This window comes from Lathamus discolor, chromosome 2 (genome assembly GCF_037157495.1).
Source record: "Lathamus discolor isolate bLatDis1 chromosome 2, bLatDis1.hap1, whole genome shotgun sequence".
NCBI lineage: Eukaryota > Metazoa > Chordata > Aves > Psittaciformes > Psittacidae > Lathamus > Lathamus discolor.
This window is the reverse complement of record NC_088885.1, coordinates 38,082,986-38,101,866: the sequence shown is the minus strand read 5'-3', so window position 1 is coordinate 38,101,866 and position 18,881 is coordinate 38,082,986.

Sequence of the window (18,881 nt, the reverse complement as noted above, 5' to 3'; positions counted from 1 at the left end):
GCCAAGAGCAACCTGGACTGTATCAGCCACAGTGTGGCCAGCAGGGTCAGGGCAGTGATCATCCCCCTGTACTTGGCATTGGTGAGGCTGCACCTCCAACACTGTGTTCAGTTCTGGGCCCTTCACTGTAAGAAAGACATTGAGGTGCTGGAGCAGGTCCAGAGAAGGGCAACAAAGGTGGTGAAGGGCCTGCAGTGCAAGTGTAATGAGGACTGACTGAAGGAACTGGGGTTGTTTAGTCTGGAGAAGAGAAGGCTCAGGGGAGACCTTACCGCTCTCTACAGCTACTTGAAAGGGGGTTGTAATGAGGTGGGGGTCAGTCTTCCAAGTAACAACTGATAGGACAAGAGGTAACGGCTTCAAGCTGTGCCAGGGGAGGTTTATACTGGAGATCAATATGTGTAGATGTGGTGTTTAGGGACATGGTTTAGTGGTGAACTTGGCAGTGCTAGGTTAATAGTTGGACTCAGTGACCCGAAAGGTCATTTCCAGCCTAAATGATTTTATAATTTTACAATTCTAGTCTTATTATGCTGATTCATTGACTTTATTTTGGGATCTTATATTTTAGAGCCTTGCATTTTTGTGCGTAAAAGAAAAATGTGTTACTTTCTGATTGGCCTTCTGCAGTGATCTTAGTGCCTTTATTTCACATACATAGGAAAAAATATATATCACTGCTCATCACCCCTCTTATCTCCTCATTACAGCAAAGTCTCATGTTTTTACATTATATTTTCCTTTCTCATTAATGAATCAATTTGGCCTCATATTTTGAAATGGTTATTTATGACAGTGAACAGCCTTGAAATACTTACTAAAGCATTGATTTCTAAATTTCGTTTGCTGGCTTCCTTTGCAATTTCATTGCAGCTTTTATGTAGTTAAAAAATAATACTTCTACATTGGTTTCTACACAGAATAAGAAGGAAGCCTGCCTTTTTTGCTGTAGGAATATTTTTGAGAAATATATTGATTTCACTCATTATTCAAACTATAGTTATAAGCTAAATGGAGCTTTCCATGGTGCATTTCTGTGTAAAAGTGGAAGGAGATAAATAGATGGAAAGCTGTTTGTAAAATGTTGTAGATTTAAAGAAAAATTTCCACTAAAGCAATTTGACTAATAAAGGTTATTTCTTATGGATTTGCCTTACATTTGAATTCTGTGGTATCCAGTAATGCTTCAATCTATATATACTACTTTGCAGAATACTGCCCTGAAAGCAAGCTGCGAAGCAGGCACAATGGGAACTGCCTTGTTGCTCCTTCTGGGGTGAGCCACTGAACTCGGGAAAATGCACATCCCAGGGAGGAAACTGGAAAGACACACTCTTGGGAAAAGAAATTCTGGGCCATGGCCCTTGCTCTAAGGATACCTTATGCATTTAGTGTGGACAAGTCATGGGACAGTCCTTTCATTGCTGGGCAGAGTGGTAAGAGCTGTGGAATAAAAGTGAGTTCCTGGTATGAAAATACAGTTTATCATAATAGTGGTGTAGCTGGGTATCAGAGCTGTGCCTCTGTGCATGCTTCAGACATTATTTACCTGGGTAATCAACAACCCTGCAGCCAGCCATTTGCCTCAGTGAGAGAACAGACTGGTTTGAGACAGTGCACTGATTTGGAATGAGTGATAGAAGTCGCTCCTCCATAGCAAAGTATTTGACTGATTGCGCCAGGAACTTTCCAGATGGGAATTTCAGACAGTGCTGGAGATTCTCCACAGGCAACAATTTGTGTGCTCAAATATGTTGATTAGCAAGAGTGTCCTAGAGATGCGCAGGCTGTTTCTGCTGTAGAACTGATAACGTGATAAAACACTTGGAAATAGTAGAAATTGTTCCTGCAGCTACAGAAATGGTCAGATAAGATATTTCAGAGTTGTTTTCTACGTAGTTAAGATAACCGTGTGCTGGAGTGGCCACATAGGACCATAAGCCAACCAGGTTAGAACAGAGCAGAGCAGCAGCTCTTGTAATCTCAAACCACCCAAAGACACTGATGCAGAAACTCCTGCAGCAGAGACTGCTGTTGCCATCTGACAGCAACTGTCAATCGTGAGAGCCGATGCTCTATGCAAGTGGTGTTGTAAGCTAAGATGCCAATAATTTTTTTTTCTTTTCTTTTTTAATGAATTTTCTGTCCATGCCCATGCAAAAGGTAGAAACCATCTTGAGTGAATACTCTGGTGAACAGGTTCTTCTATAAAAGATAAGTACTTCTTCTCTGATCATGTTTCCAAACAAAAGTAATCCTTAGTAAATTGTGACCTCTGTAAATTTGTTTTAACTCCCAAATAGGACTAGATGTAAATAGTTGCCAAGTGTTTAGGCACAGCAGACCCCTTCTTGTGTTTAGTTTCATGAATTCTAAGTTGTGCTTTAGGGGTCGAATGTATCATATTTAGTCCTAGGATTCTAATTTGAGTTAGTAATTTAGATTGCCTCTACTATCAATAGAACGAAATACACAATTCTAGGGTGCAGTTTATCCTGCTTCCATCAGATGTTCCTATTTCTTTCCACCGATTGCAAAGACATCTTCAGGTAGCTAGGTTAGATACTAACATTTGCTTTGCAGATACTGAAAGTTAGGCAAAATTTGCCTGCAGGCCCCAAGGCCGTATTAGGAGAAGCATTAAGAGCAGGTCAAGGGAGGCAATCCTCCCTCTTTACTCAGCCCTGGTGAGGTGCCTTCATGGCATTGTGTCTGGACCTGAGCTCCCCAGTGCAAGAGACACAGACATAAGAAAAAAGCTTTTTTTACTCTGTGGGTGGTCAGACAGTGACACAGGCTGCTCAGAAAGGCTGTGGCATCTCCATCATTTCAGATATTCAAAATCCAGCTGGACATGGCCTTGAGAAACCTGCTGTAGTTGACCATGCTCCCAGCAGAAGGTTGGGCTAGATGATCTCCAGAGGTCCCTTCCCACCATTCTGTGATCCTCTGAAATTATTCCAATTAATGGAATCTACATTTAGTCTAGTAAACTTTCTTATATCTTCTTTTGTTTATTTTTAAACTTTTCTTTAATCTGAAGGAATGTCTCTAGCATGACATTTCAATAAATTGTTCTCATTTCAAGGATTTTTATTATTATCTTAAACTGACCTTCCCATACAAATTCTCATAAATGGTTAACCTGAAAACATTGTCTATATTTAAGTAATTTTCCTCATGGCAAGAAGAAAAAAAAAAGTAAACGGAGCTTGGACTTCTGTTTGCGTATCTGAACATATCTAAATATGAGAGTCTTGTATCTAAATAATTGTACTGTACAAGTTAATCTTACATGGTCTTTGTATAAGACTTTTATCTTGAAACCCTTGCTCAGGTGACAGAAATTTTCTCTAACTAAACATTGAGGAGAAAAGACTTTGAAGCTATATTGCTATATTGTGTAAATGTGAAATATTTACTGTGCATTTGGAGCACAGATTTCATACTCTTAACCTAATTCTTGCCTACAGGCATTCTATGAACATATTGAAAAATTGAAAGTTTATCTTCTTATCTCCAACTGTGCCTAATTAGGACATAAGGCTTGCTTACATTAATAAAATAAAACATTCCATAGGAGAAAATTGGGTTTTGTTTTGTTTTCATGTGTGAAATTAAACCTGTAGATTACCCCTTCAAAAAGATTAAAATCTAAATTAAAATTAGATTTGCCATGTCAAAAAAACTCTCAGAACAGCATCTTTGTAAATTGAACTAAATGGAATATGAATAAGCAATATTCCTAGTCCTAGGAAAATATGGCTTAGAGTTTCTGTCTTTGAACCACAGCAAAGTATTTGGCTAAAATTCTAAGAAGTAAATAATGCATTAGTAATTTTTGCAATGCTTCCTTTAGTTATTTAAGCAAAACAAGCAAGACGTTTACTTAACATCGGCATAACTATTCCCCCTATTAGTTTTGATCAATTGCTTTGTGGTCATGTTCATTAGACAGCCTAATCCGAACTGCAATTAGATTTTATCCTTCTAAAAGACAAAGCAGAATCCCAAGCCATTAATTAAAAGGTCTGACTACAGTTGGTTACAAGATGGATGTTGCAGACCCTTTACTGATGACTCAACTCAGCAAAACAGAGCACTTTAGTTTTAAGTGGCATATACTCTAGCAGTAATTGAATGCAAACTTTTGCTGTGGTGCAGCTGGAGAAAGGCAAATCATTTCATGTGCAGATTCCTGAAGACACGAAATGCTAATGAGAATCATGCAAATAAGCTAGATTTACATAGCAAGGATGATGAAAATGTTTGACGTAGGGGAGGCTGATTAATATACATTCCTGTGCCACTTATCTGCAGCATTATTTCTCTCAGACACTGAAAAAACATTTAACATTTAGTCTTCTGACCCACTGTATCTTATGCTGTGGTATCCCAAAACAATTTATGGTACCTGAAAAATCAAAAAACTCATTACTTTCTTATTACAACTAAAAACCACAGGTCAGCTAGAACATTAATGTGCATTTCCAGACAGAAGCTCTACCTCTGCAAATGTAAGAAAACTGTCCCCAGATAAATAAATCTGATCTACTACTTACTACATGATTCCTTAGTTCAGCAAATGTTTTCTGATTGTACTCCATGGATTTTCCCCAGGCCTTGCTTTGTAGTAGTCTGCTCCATCATGCTATCCAAAGTGTAGGATGCACATTCCCATTCCACGTATGAATAAGTCCATATTCTTTGTCCCTCTCCTCCCAAAACCACAAAAAGTCATAAATGTTGCTGATCTTTAAGAAGATCTGATATCATTTGTCCAGACAAGAAGTTGCACTCAACCATGGACAAAACCATATAACATCAAATGCTCTAGGTTTAGGTGTCTGCTTCTCCAAAGATTTCCTGCATGACCATAGAAAATGTCAAAGGGAACTTCAGCTGATTTTGAAGGCAGGTAAACCAAGGTATCTTTAGTGTAGGCTTCTGTGAATATGGCAGTATTTCTCAAATTCCCAGAGGTCCTGCAAGACTCTCAGCTCATGTTGTAACTGAGGAGAAGCACAAAATGTGAGGTGGAGAGTAAAGATGAAATTTAGATGAGGTAACTAACCTTTGAAAAAGAATAAACACATGGGTAAAGGGATTTTTCCAATTAAAAAGAAAAATTTCAGGATACGTTTTTAAATGCTTCACTGAGGCTCTCATCTGGTGTATATTTGGGTGTCTTTCCCCTTCCATACATTTGGAATAATAATATTATTACCTAGAAGCTTAACAAAAAAAGGGGAAAAGCTGCTCATTGCCAGTGAGGGAAAAATGTATTGCAGACATAGCAATTAGGACCTGCAGCTCTACCAGTCATCTCAGTGTGTAGCTAGGGTTGCTAACTCAGCAATAAGAAGAGAGCCAAAGCACACAGAGAGATTTTTTTTTTAATTAGTTTTTTGTCCATTATTAATAGGAAACCCATAGAAAATAAAAAACCCAAATTGTAGATAAACACAAAAGCCTATTTTTAGTCTGTGAGAAATATGAGAAGAAGGTACACTGCAGCCACAGGAGGTTATCTTCCATTTGTCTGACGTTTCCATCATAAGTTTACATACACAGCTGTCTGCTAAGGTATTATCTGCCTTTTATCTAGCAGTAACCAATCGTGCCCATGCACTAGGCTGGGGGAATGGTAAAGAAAAGCCTTGTAGTTAGTTTGAGGAAGGTTTGTCTGGCATAAATGTCCTCTAGGATGAAAATGAAAATGAAAAAAGAACTGGGTTCCCCAAAGATAACCAACCAGAGTGAAAAAATCAGGACAATACAGGACCAACATCAAGAAAAGCAACACGGCTAAATACAGAATTGAAAGATTATAGGAAGAACAGGCTTTGCTTCAGAGCAACATTACTAGTACAGGGAGTCAGAATTTAATAAATTAAATTTTTTTCATCTTGCAATGATTTTCATGTAGATCTTCATAGACCATTAAAATCCTAGATAGCAAACCTCTGGATCAGATCTTCCTGATAGTGAGCAAAATACTCGGCTGAAAGCACTAGGGCAAACCATCATCTTTATCAGGTTGTCTTTGTTTGGTGTTTTCAGCAGACAGCTGGAAGACAAAATTATTCTCAGATTGATATGCAATGCATCATTAAAGATGAGAGACACTTTAAGGAAATTCACCAATGAATAAGAGGAAAAAGGGAAAATGATTTTAACTTGCTAGTTGTAGAAACTATGCAGAATTTGCCACAGAATAAGTGTCTGTAGAGGGGTTGTATATATAAACAGCTTTCTTGCTGAAAAGATGTTTAAACCAAAATACAGGAAAAGAACTTTATTTTAGCTTACAAAAAGAATATTTACATAAACAGCATGAAACTTCCAATGCTACTATTCAAAGAAAAGTACATGCTGGATTTGCAGTTCAAAATTACTTCTATTCTGACATTTAAGTTGCTTAAAAAACAGAAGTCAGAAGCAAAATGAAATATTTGAAATCAGAAATGGCAATTTCACCCACACTATTGCTTCATGAAAATTTTCAATATTATGATTTCTGATATCTGTATGGTTTAAATTTTCAACATTTCCAAACGTAGGACAAAAAATTAATCCCCTCTATTCATTAAGCATTTTGAACAGAATAATGAAGACACTTTCAGAGGTACTTTGCCTGTCATTAAATATATTCCCTAGCAGGACTGCATTCTGCCTTGAAAGTAAGAAAATTAAGCATTTGAACAAATATTCACTGAATTAAATGAGCACTTCCCCATTGATTTTACTGCACAAAATGAAGGGCTTCACTTTCAGAAACACAGATGTATAGTTGCCTCTTTAAATACAAAGAGGAAAGTAACTGCAAACTGTTCCACTGATCATGTGTACGGATTGTCCTTCCAGTCCTGCAGATTTCAACACGTATTTGAAGATAATACGCATATATGTATGCCTATCATGCATATATATGGAAAGGAACATATTTTGGACTGCATCTTCAGACTAAGTATGCTTTTCTACCCTCAAAGCAGCACAAAAAAAACCCCAAACCCATAGATCTGTTACAGCCTAGATTCGTTTGGGTTTTTTTGATATATTGCTGCCTACTTGCTCATTAGACAACCTTTCTCTTCCTAATTTATCACTTTAACATCAGATTTAGCACAAAGAACCAGCCTGCAAAAGGTAAAAAAAAAAAAAAAAAATAATAAATTATACTGAGCAGTTCACATTAGTGTGAAAGTTAGCAACACCAAAGTGTTTCTATTTATCACCATTTGCTGTGATGGGACACCATTCATTTCATTCATCAGTTGATTCCTTTCAATTATTTCTTCTTGGGAAGAAGTACAATCAGCATTATTTAGTTAGGATTGTGTTTGCCAACAGGTTTTGTAAAGTCCACTAAAAGAAACTTGTTCCTAGATACCTGTGCACTGGGTCTAGAGTTTTCCTCCAATATCTGCCTACCTTGTGATTTAACAACGTATTTGTTTTTTTTTATTGTTACTGGAAGCCAACATAGATTTAAACATTTCAGCTCATAAAGAGTGAGCAAAATCAGATGAATATGTTCTTTCCAGTTTCAGGATAACACACTTCTGTCTGAAATAACAGCCAATTTGAAAATCTTCTACCAAGGAATATTGATGCATATCTTACTGTTTGGAGCTGGGGATTGTGGATTTTTGGTTTTGTTTTTTTCTTTTCTTGTTTGGTTTTGGTTTTTTTTCCTCAGTTTTGGAAGCATCGGTAATTCTCAGCAAAGACATGGGACACATGATTCTAAACATAAAATAAAAATGACAAAATTAGCTCAACTGTTACATAACCTGCTTAAGTGCATTGGGTCATTACAGGTATTAAGTCTGACAACCTATCACACCTCTCCTTCTCCTGCCATTACCTTTCCTAAGAAAAGACACATAGATGCATATATCCAAGGAACAACTTAGTTGTGTGTACCTAAGTTCAGGGAGTGCTCTTGGACTGTAAATCCAATGTTCAGCAGTTCTCTCAGGACTTCTTTATTACTCCCTACTGACCATCTTGACACACTGGCATCATGAATTTAATCCTAGAGTGCTTAAACTCCCATTTGCTCTGGGAATCATATTGCTGGACCCTGGCTTCTTAGGCAATAGCACCTGTCTATTGCACCAGCACTTGTACTTCAGCCCCTTTGTGAATTTGAGCCTTACTCTTCAAGTATCAGAGGATGCAATATTGTGAACAAATACAGATATGGTTCCTAGGAGGATGAGATAACAGTTAAATGTCAGATGTAAATTTACAAGTGTGAGTTGATACATTGCTAATGAGTTGCTCTTACTTTCAGTGACATATTCTTCTGCTGTTTCTGGTTTCTCATGTGACTCTGGCTTCTCGGGGCCAGACCTGGCACCTGGGTTTTTAAGAATATTGAAAAGGAGGAGATCTGCCCCTGAGACTTGGTGCTGACGCCAATGAAACAGTAAGTTTGAGGGTCCAGAACAAATTCCAATAAAGCAACAGGCCTGTTACCCATCTCTCAGTATTTGAATCATTGCACTTGGAGGAAGAGGACTCTGACTTCTCTGAGACTTTTAACTGTTCTTTTCTAAAATTACTCATTAAGTCCTCCTTTACGGGAGATGGACACAGTCTTTCTGAGTGCCATTTTCAGATTTCCAGTTAATCACTTGTTAATCCCTGCAGTTAAAGACTTCTCTGTGCTTTAGTTAGCCTCAGTTGAAAATGAAGACAAGCATGCTGACAGGCCCAGCAGAGGACTTTGAGAACCTCAGATAAAGAGCACCACTTCATGAGACACATGCCACCCCTTTAGCTTCACAAACTTTGACTTTCTCTGGGTAGTGAAGAGACAGGGAAAAAAGTAATATTCAGTGGTAAGAAATAAAATCAATTTTCAGCAACTTTTTAAAGAAGGAATTGCACAATGGTGCTCCTAAAGTTAGAGTTGTCCTGGGTTCAGCAGTAGCAGTCATTTTTCTCCTTCTTAGTAGCTGATGCAGTGCTGTGGTTTTGACTTTCAGCCTGGGAACAGCGCTGATAACACCAATGTTTTTGGTTGCTGCTCAGTAATGTTCACTCTGACCAAGGACTTTCTGAGTCTCGTGCTCTGCCAGGGAGGAGGGGAAGCCAGGAGGAAGCAGAGACAGGACACCTGACCCAAACTAGCCAAAGAGGTATTCCATACCACAGCACGTCATGCCCACTATGTAAACTGGGGGAGTTACCCGGAAGGGTTAGATCACTGCTGGGTCAGGCTGGGTACCGGTTGGCTGTTGGTGAGCAGTTGTATTCTCTTCCCTTGTTATTTCCCTTATCATTATTATCATTGGTGGTAGCAGTAGGGATTTGTGTTATACCTTAGTTACTGGGCTGCTCTTATCTCAACCTGTGGGAGTTACATTCTTTCTATTCTCCTCCCCATCCCTCCAGGAGCTGGGGGGGAGGAAGGGCGGGGGAGTGAGCGAGCGGCTACGTGGTTCTGAGTTACTGGCTGCATTTAAACCACGACAGAAGTCCATAAATATTCCCGCCCCCCACAACAACAGTCACACAGCCCCACCAACCACTTTTGTGCTACAAAACCTTCAGTCAGCTAAGGCTATTTTTACTTGACTCCAAGACTCTTGTCTGTAGCAAAACACCAGTGAAACTGATGGAAAAGAGTATAACCTGCATCCTCTTAGGCTCTCTAAATAAGTAGGAACATGTCCTGAGTAGAGGTCAGGAATATATCTGCCTCTGTGTTTTATTCATTTGCAAAACAGAGCCTCACAGGGGCACAGCAGGACACTTAGGCATCCATCTGTTGTGCAGAGCTATGTTTTTTTCTGCAAGGTATACAAGAAATACCCAATAATTCATTAGAAAATAATAATTTGACTTTCACTTTAAAATATGCTTTAGTCTGCCTACGAAGCTATAGCTTGATGTCCTCAGCCTCACCAGCCAGTAGTATTAAGAAGAAAAAATACTCAAAGGAGTATCCAGAGACTGACATCACATCCCTGCACCACTACAAACATCTGGAAGGATTACATGGAAGCCACAGGCTCTGTGTTTTATTCCTGTCTCTTAAATGGTGCTTTCCTAAGCTACAGGAGTGATGTGAGAATCAAAGCCATTGCAGTGTTCTGTGCTGTGCAATGCATGAAGGACAAGGATTATTTAAACAAAAAAACAGGATGCAACAGCAGGCTCCCCTTTGAATATTGGTTTTAAAGTTTGGAAAGGCATATTCAGGTGCCTTAAATGGTACATAGATATTGAAAGATTTTTACAGAAGCACTGAATCATTTAATAGCCAAACTTAGGTGCCCCCATCTTACTTGCTCCTGGTCATCACCTCCAACATCCTATAAGGGTTTGCAGAAGTTTGGAGAAAGCAGCTCCCTTCCCAGGAAGATACCAGATCTTTTGCATTTCCACCCTTACAGTACCCCAACACAGGCTCCAGGACACTACTCGGCTCACCAGACCGCCCCGCCAGTCTCAAACCTTTGATGTGATGTTCCCAACAGAATCCAAAATTGCCCAACAGTTCAGTCAAAAGTCCCATGCTCTCGCCAGTGAGGGGTGAAGTTAAGAAGAGGGAGAAGGAAGAGGCAGATGGCTATGGGGAAAAGGTATAGGGAATTTTGTTGGTTATACCTGTTAGACTTTCTGAGGTACCTTGCTAGGATACAAGCTTGTGTGGTACAATCTGTGGCTGCATTAGACAAACAGAATCAGTATGCTGATACCTGAGTTTGTGAAATGGCAAATCTACCAGACATTCCCCATCACAAACAGTGACCATGCTTCTGACTAAACTTTTCTTCATAAATTCTTTTCTTCTCCAAAAGCCAGCATCTGGGTTTTAGTGCTATCATAAAGGCTTTCTTTTGGGGTACAAGATGTGCAGCATAGGAGTAGTTAGACAGTAAACCTGGAAGCCTATTAGACATAATGAAAAATACCAAAGAACAAGTGCAATTAATAAAACATAAAACATTTGCTCCATAAAAATCTAGAATATCATCATTACTGCTTCAAATTAGTTGAAGAGTAATTATCCCCAAGATGTTCTGGCACCTTCTACATCTTGCTTGCAAAAGTTTGACAAAACAGGAAAGACCTGGTAAAGATAAGGATATCAAAACTCTGTTGGGAGGGGAAAATGATTAAACTATTTTAAGTGAAATGATAATACAGTCAGAATTGGACGGCACTATTTATCTGTGTAGGGAATGTGCACACGTGAGTATCTGAACTGCAGTGAAGGTGACCTTGCATAGACTCATCTGATAGAAAAGCAGATTAAAATTCCAATCTATCTCAAATATTGTCATTACCTACTTTTAATAAACAATATGAAGCTAGTAGAAGAGTCCAGGTGATTGTTGATGTAAGTGCTTGATTTGCTGAAATTGTGCTGCCTTTTGTGCTGAGGTGATTTAGACAGAGAATTTATTAACGAATTTTAGGAGCATAGGAATGCTTTGCAAACAAGGTGGGAAAAGTCTTTCTGAAGCTTGACTTTAAGGAAGGTCTTGTTACAAGATTTGTAACAGGGGATTCTATATTGTAAATATTTCCACCGTTTATCTGTGATAAGGAAAGAAGAAGACCTCTATATCCCAGTGGTGAAAAGATAGCAGGAAAGTCAAGATTAAGATTGTCTTTGAGGCATATTGCTCCTCTCACTACACCGGGTGAGTCTTACAGCAAGTGTGTGCCCTGGGAAGGGTTGAAGGTGGTGATCTCCGCACCCCTTCAGTGCCCTGGGCACCGGGTATAGCAGGAGGAGCAGATCTCTCTCCCTTGCCCAAGAAGAAAAGGAATAGGGGAGAAGGATGTGCTGGGAGTTTGTGTAGGGAATGAAAGAAAAGAAAGATGGGCTGCTGGATGCCCTTCCCTCCCACCAGATTCTGAGAAGAATACTGTGCTCTATACTGTGCTAAAACATGACATTTAGACTTAAGCACTTTAAACAGTCCCCTGAGCTATGTTGAGGGTGCAGAACAGCTGTATGTATAATTAAGTAAAGCTAATTACAATAAATAAAGTTAACTAGAAAATCAGTCAGAGCTTTTATTCCTAAAAGTTCTGTTGTTGTTGCCAGAGTTGAAACTGCTGCAGGGCAAGATGCTGGGCCACCACAGATTGTCAGAGATCTAGTCACTTAGTTTTATTTTTAAATCAAATCGGTAAATGGAGAATGTTGGAGTAATGGAGAAGGTGCACAAATTTTACCTCCAGATTTAGAAACTAGATGAGGAGGCTGTTCTTTCTAGGAAAATTGTAGAGCTGAGGTACATGCCTTCCTTTTCTCTTGGCTACAGAAGACTTCTTGAATGCTCAAGTTGGCACCAGAACATGGTGTGAACATTTCCTTTGCCCATGTACCCAGCCATGCCTGCACAGCTCTGCTCTAAAACTGTAATAGGTGCCAAAGCTTTTCTTCTAGCTCAGCTTTGAAACATGACAGTCCAGTGAAAATGTAGTCCAGCTCCATGAAAGTCAGCAACGTTATACAAATATGGTGTTAGTGAGTTGTCCCAGAGTGGGGTTTGCCTACCCATTTGTGAGATTCCTGTTTCAAGCTGTGCCACAAAGAAAGAGGCAGCCTGCCAGGAGAAAGCCCGGTTCTGTTGTAACTGGTGAAGAATGTAATACAACTAGATGAACAGTAGATGCTTTGGATTTATGGTGGCACTGCTACCTTGAGGATCAACTCCAGGGAGAAGAATGTACAGTATTGGTTGCAAACATTTTATGGAGAAAAGTAGAGCCTATTTTGGCTGTAGCTGAGGAAATGTGTGTGGCACAGATCCAGAGTTGGGGCAAACACACTGGGAAGGTGTCACTGTAGTTTGCCTTTTTCTTACATTTTTTTCCCATCTGCTGCTGTCCACTCTCAGAAACAGGGTCCTGGGATGAGTACTGGTACTTTGATCTCACCTTATAGAAGTATGATGATAGCGCAGTCTGCTCCTTTAGTTGCAGGATGTATCCAGAGAGGAACAAATTGTGGTTCAGCTGGCACACAGCAGAGAGATGCCAAAGGCTGTGAGAATTCCTCCTGTGTCTCAGTGCTGGATGCTGGAGTTAAAGACCAGATTGTGAGAGGGAGAGCAATCTTTCTTTGCAGAGTAATGACTTTACTTTGTGCAAGGAGAAGGGAATTAGATTGGCAGGAGCTTTGAATTTTGCCTTCTCCCCACAACAAGGAAGTTTCCTGTGCTGGGTAATATAGACTGTTCTATGCACCACTGCCTCACAGTGCTTGTTTTTCTCCAAGACTCTCCTGGAACAGTGCAAAAAGATGCCCCTCCATTGCCCAAAACTGGGGCAAAACCTGGAGTGAGCCTCCTAGGAGCAAAAACACCATTGAAAACTACATTTAATTCCTTTGCCTTATTGGCTAAGAGGGATGTGACCACAGTAAAGATTTTTTAGAATAAAAATGAGTCAGTAACTATGTTTAAAGGATTTAGTTCAAGGGTAGGCGTAATGCAATCCACACAGGTTGTGAAATCATTCTCATCGGGAGGCTTTAAGGAATGTTTCTGGGAACCAAGGTGAATTAAAGTTTGACCTTCTTTTTAATATTGTCTTTCTCGACACTTCATCTTATATATACACTTGTTTTCAGGTTTCAGGAATAAGCTGCATTGATCCTGTTTTTGGAGATCAGTCATAGTGGTAAACAGCAAGTCTCTGTGATTTATGACTTGGCTTGCTGATAGTACCTTAGAGATATCTGAGCACCTGCAGCTGGAGAACAGGCTTTAGGAACCAGGAATTTAAGCCTTTCAGGTACAGCTTTCCCAGCCATGCTCATTTGTGGGGTGAAAGCAAATCAGATGAGACAGTGATTATTACCAGTGATACTGATCACTGTTCAGCCCATGAGAAACAGATTTTTATGGGTTTATAATATTATTCATCATCCCTTTCCACCATGCAATTCTTGATCAGCCCTTTAGTAAAAGCTAAACATGCAGGATTTTGAATAACACCAAACATAATGAAGGGAGAGTGTCAGGACCTACTATGATTGTCATAAATCTAAAAAAATTAATAGAAAATTTTTCAGTTGGTGAAATATTCAGACCAGTCAAAAGTGTTGTTGTTGTTGTTGCATTGACTCACAACGTGATTTCATACCAGCTACTGCAAAAACATAGCTATTGTGTGCAAGTCCTGGTTAGTCATCCCAAATGGCAGCAATGCAAAGTAAAACTGTAGTTGTGAAAACTAAGTTTAACTAGAGCTTGCCATAATACTTTGTGTTCTGTGCTACCCTTGCTTTCACTAAGGTATGGACACACCATTATCTTTTCTTTCTGTATGACAATGACAGTTATAAAGGTGTCCTATACAACGGATAAGCCTGTCATTGACAGTAAAGACTGAGTTGGGAAAGATTCTTCTTAAATGCTGAGCTTTAAATTCAGACATTTTCACTGCAAACTAAGTAAGAGTTTACCCTTGAATAGCAAGGATAAATTTGGCTACACAGGGCTGGATGTTGCCATGATATTGATAGAAAGGGCCATGCTACACTTCTGGCTGCACAGCAGGTAGCAGAGTGCTAAGGGGGACGTCTACCACCCTCTGAGTCACTGCCGAATCTGGCCTTTGGTACTAATAGAAAACTTCAGTATGCCTGGGATTCACAAGCTGATCTGTAAATTAACATCCTTTCAAACAAATGCAGCAGCAGCAGCTAACAATTGTGGGAAAAACCCTGCAGGTAAATGACACATCTGTATTGATCAAGAGCTACTTAATAAGGCATTGAAAACATGCCACTATTCATTAGCAGTGATTGAAGGCACAGATTTTTAAGGCCAGGAAGAATCATTATGATTTGATAGCCTGACCTCCTGTACAACATGGGCCAAAGGAATCCTCTGGCACAAGGCCAACAGCTGTGATTCAACTAGGATATAATTTCTAGGAAGTAAAATGTAACCTTAATTTTTAAAGAGCCTTTGAAAGAGGAGCCATCTTAGGCTTTCATAACATGTTCCAATCACTAACCACACTAAGCAGTAACCTGTACTCTACTACTCCTACTGATACCTACTAATCATTCCATGGGCATTAGGAATAAGATTCAACCAACTTTGGGCACCTTCACTAGAGGACTGCAACTGTGCTAGTCACACTAGGTGCCTTTCACAGACAGTGGAGCAAATAGAAACATTAAGGGAGTGATTCATCTAACTTGTTTTAGACATCTGCTTTAGATAGAGATGAATTGTGCTTTATAATCCACTGAGAATATTGCTTAGTATTGACACACAGAGCTTCTAGATGGACCAGCTCAGGTATAGACATCTGTATTTGGTCAGATGAATCCTACCATCATGCATGACTTTTTTCTGCTGATGATGAGTTTGGCCTTTCCCAGTAAGATACGTTTGGACTATAAGCAAAATATCCATTAGCCCTTCCCTTCTTAAGGGAAATATAACATGATCCCTTAGTATTTGTTTCCTGATACTTTCAAATATTCTTACAATCTTCACATTTTCAGTTTCCGTCCTGGACTGTGAACATCAGAACTGGACACGAGATCAGAGATCTGATCATGTATTAGGATGGTAAATATAAGCAGTAGTGGAACAACAACATATGACTAGCTGCAGTAGGTCAGACCCAAGGTCTTTCTAGATAGATGGCTTCTCTTTGACTGTGATGGGTAGTGGATGATTCAGGGGAAGTTTAGAAAAGGAAAGAAGTGATATTTTCTGGACTCCTCTACCAGCCTTCAGCTTTATGACAGACACCTATGTGGTCAGGAGTGCTCCCTGGAAGGTACTTACAAGAACTGGTTTCATTAGCATAAGCTTTTGGTATCCATCATATTGTATGCCGATGAGTTTAGCAGTTTAAACATGAAGCATTTAAAAAAAAAATTAATCGTTTTGTTAGTTTTGAATCCACCACACTGTTTTCCCCTCCTGTCTTCTAGGCTTCATATAACTAGAGATAGAGACAAAATACTCCCCAGTATAACCTCCTTACTTGAGATTATCCTGTTTTATCTACATTGACTCTTCTTGCCACAGCACTGAGCAGCAGGTCATCTGCTCCGAACCCCAAGATGTTTTTCAGAATTTCTGTTTCTAGAGGTGTGTTTCCTAATGCACCAGTCTTTGTCCCTGACATTTGGGCATGAATTGAACATAGCTGTTTAAATGCCAGCAAATTTGTTTGTTGTTTTGTATCATGATTTGTGGGATATTTACAAACTTTACTAGGACTTTGTTCCTAGAAAGTTGTTAATAATGAAAGTGCTAGACAGCTCAGCAGGGTCAAGAATCATATTTTGTAGAACCACTACCAGAACTAGAATAGTTTTACTACTATTTTCTATTTATAATTGCAATTCATGACATTTAAATATTTAACTGATACTAAATGCATTTCATGTGGGCTACATTCATACACTGTCATGGTTTATGCCCAGCTGGTAACTCAGAACCATGCAGGCGCTCACTCACTCCCCCCCACCTTCCTCCATTGAATGGGGAGGAGAATCAAAAGAATATAACTCCCACAGGTTGAGATAAGAACAGCCCAGTAACTAAGGTATAACACAAATCACTGCTGCTGCCACCAGTGATAATAATGATAAGGGAAATAACAAAGGAAGAGAATACAACTGCTCACCACCCACCGACTGATACCTAGCCCGACCCGAGCAGTGATCTAGCCCTTCCGGGTAACTGTCCCCAGTTTATATAGTGGGCATGATGTGCTGTGGTATGGAATACCCCTTTGGTTAGTTTGGGTCAGGTGTCCTGTCTCTGCTTCTTCCCGGTTTCCCCTCCTCCCTGGCAGCGCATGAGACTCAGAAAGTCCTTCGTCAGAGTAAACATTACTGAGCAGCAACTAAAAACATTGGTGTTATCAGCACTGTTACCAGGCTGAAAGTCAAAAACACAGCACTGCACCACCTACTAAGAAGGAGAAAAACGACTGCTACTGCTGAACCCAGGACATATGTCCACATGCAATGTGCATTCATAGGCACTAGTATATTATACTGAAAAAAAACCTCAAAACTTTGTGCTTTATCAAGTTAGGCAGTTAAATCACTTAATATTTATCTACCGAATATGCAGTCTCAAAAGGAAGCACCAAGAGACAAGACCTGTTCTTTTTGAATCCTCCTTGTCTGAGGAAGGTGGCTCTTTAGTGCTCTTTACTGTTTTGTAAATGGAAGTGCTCTCTTTTTTTTTTTTTTTTTTTTGTATAGTGAAGTGCTGTCTTAAATATTATTATGAATGAGTAAAAGCTTTCTAAGATCTTGCCGTTTATTGTCTGCCATGTTCTTCCTTATCGCTCTCTGCAACTACCATAAAGAAGGTTGTAGTGAGATGGGGATCAGTCTCCTCTCACAGGTAGCAAGTGATAGGACAGAAGGAAACGGGCTCAAGCTGTGCCAGAGGAGGTTTAGATTGGGCATTAGGAAAACCTTTTTCACTGAGAGAGTGAGCAGGCATTGGAACAGGCTGCCCAGGGCAGTGGTGGCATCACCATCCCTGGAAGTGTTCAAAAACCGTGTAGATAAGGCCCTTAGTGATATAGTTCAGCGGTGGTCTTGGCGGTCCTGGAGTAATGGTTGGACTTGATGATCTTAAAGGTCTTTTCCAACCTAGGTGATTCTATGATTCTCAAGTAAAAATCTGGAAGCTTAAGTAGCAATTCATAGGCTATATTTAGACTACGAATTAAGCATAGCCTGCAGTTTAGATCAGGTTCAAGCAATTCTGTTCCTTACTGGTTTGTGTGCCTTGGGTTTTTTCCAGGGACAGAGGAGGCGGCGTGGTGCAAGCCCAGACATCAGTGCAGCGTCACTGCCTGGCAGGCTAGATGTAACTGGAAAGGACCTATAGGAGCAACCAGAGCCTGTGAATGGGGAGCTTGCTTTGAAACCTGAGGTACCAGCTAGTATTTGTGGGAAAAAAACCCAAAACCAAACAGTGAAGTATCCAGATTTGGGAGTGTGCAAATTTGAGAACTATGAACAGCCATGGTTAAAATGCTTTGGCTAAGAACTTGGGACCGGCAGTAGAGTTTATCTGCAACCCACCAGCATCTTTTCAGAGAGACACCAGACTGTAGGAGAATGTACGTAATCAGGTAGCTGTGTTTTGCCTCTGCACATTTGTCCACAGAGCAGAACAAAATGTTTCTCTTTCAGGTAAGGGTAGAAATGGTGCTGCTGCCTTGCTCAGAGAACATTTTCACAACTCAGTTTGGCACGGTGCTGGCCTAGAGGAGGGGTGGTGTTTGTGCCATGGGATGCATCTGAATTGCAGTACAGGTTTGCTTAATGTTAGAGAAGCTGCAGCATGGGTGGGATTTCTGCCACCAGGGCTGTGACAGTCACTCTGCCCTTTGTGATTTCCTGTTTTTCATTACATTTAAATCTCACTTGTGCTACTATCTGCTCTGTGGCACCTGTAGTTGTACAAAAGTCGTGTTCCCTCCCTGACTTGCCTCAGTCAGATCATACAAAACAAATTTCTGAAGGAGAAAATATGACTTCCAGCCTATGTAACGCAGCCAAAAATAGTTAACTCTTAAATGTTATTTACAATTTTATCTCCTTCCTCCTGGAGGTAGAAATGTTGCTGGCATCCTCCGTGGGGAAGATGCTTGCCAGAGGGTGGAATGCATGAAGAGGGATAATTTCCTGAATCATCCTACGAAGGCGGCCATGCTATGGAGGAGGAATGGAACGACCTCTCTGCTTCTTCCTTGTTTCACTCCATCTGGAGATGGATGTTGAACGTATAGTGTAGGAGAAAGAGGGGAGGCACATGGGGAGCTTTGTACCTCCCACTCGCTGCATTTGAAGGCACCAGCCCACTTGTGCATGCTTGCCCTCTCCAGTTTAG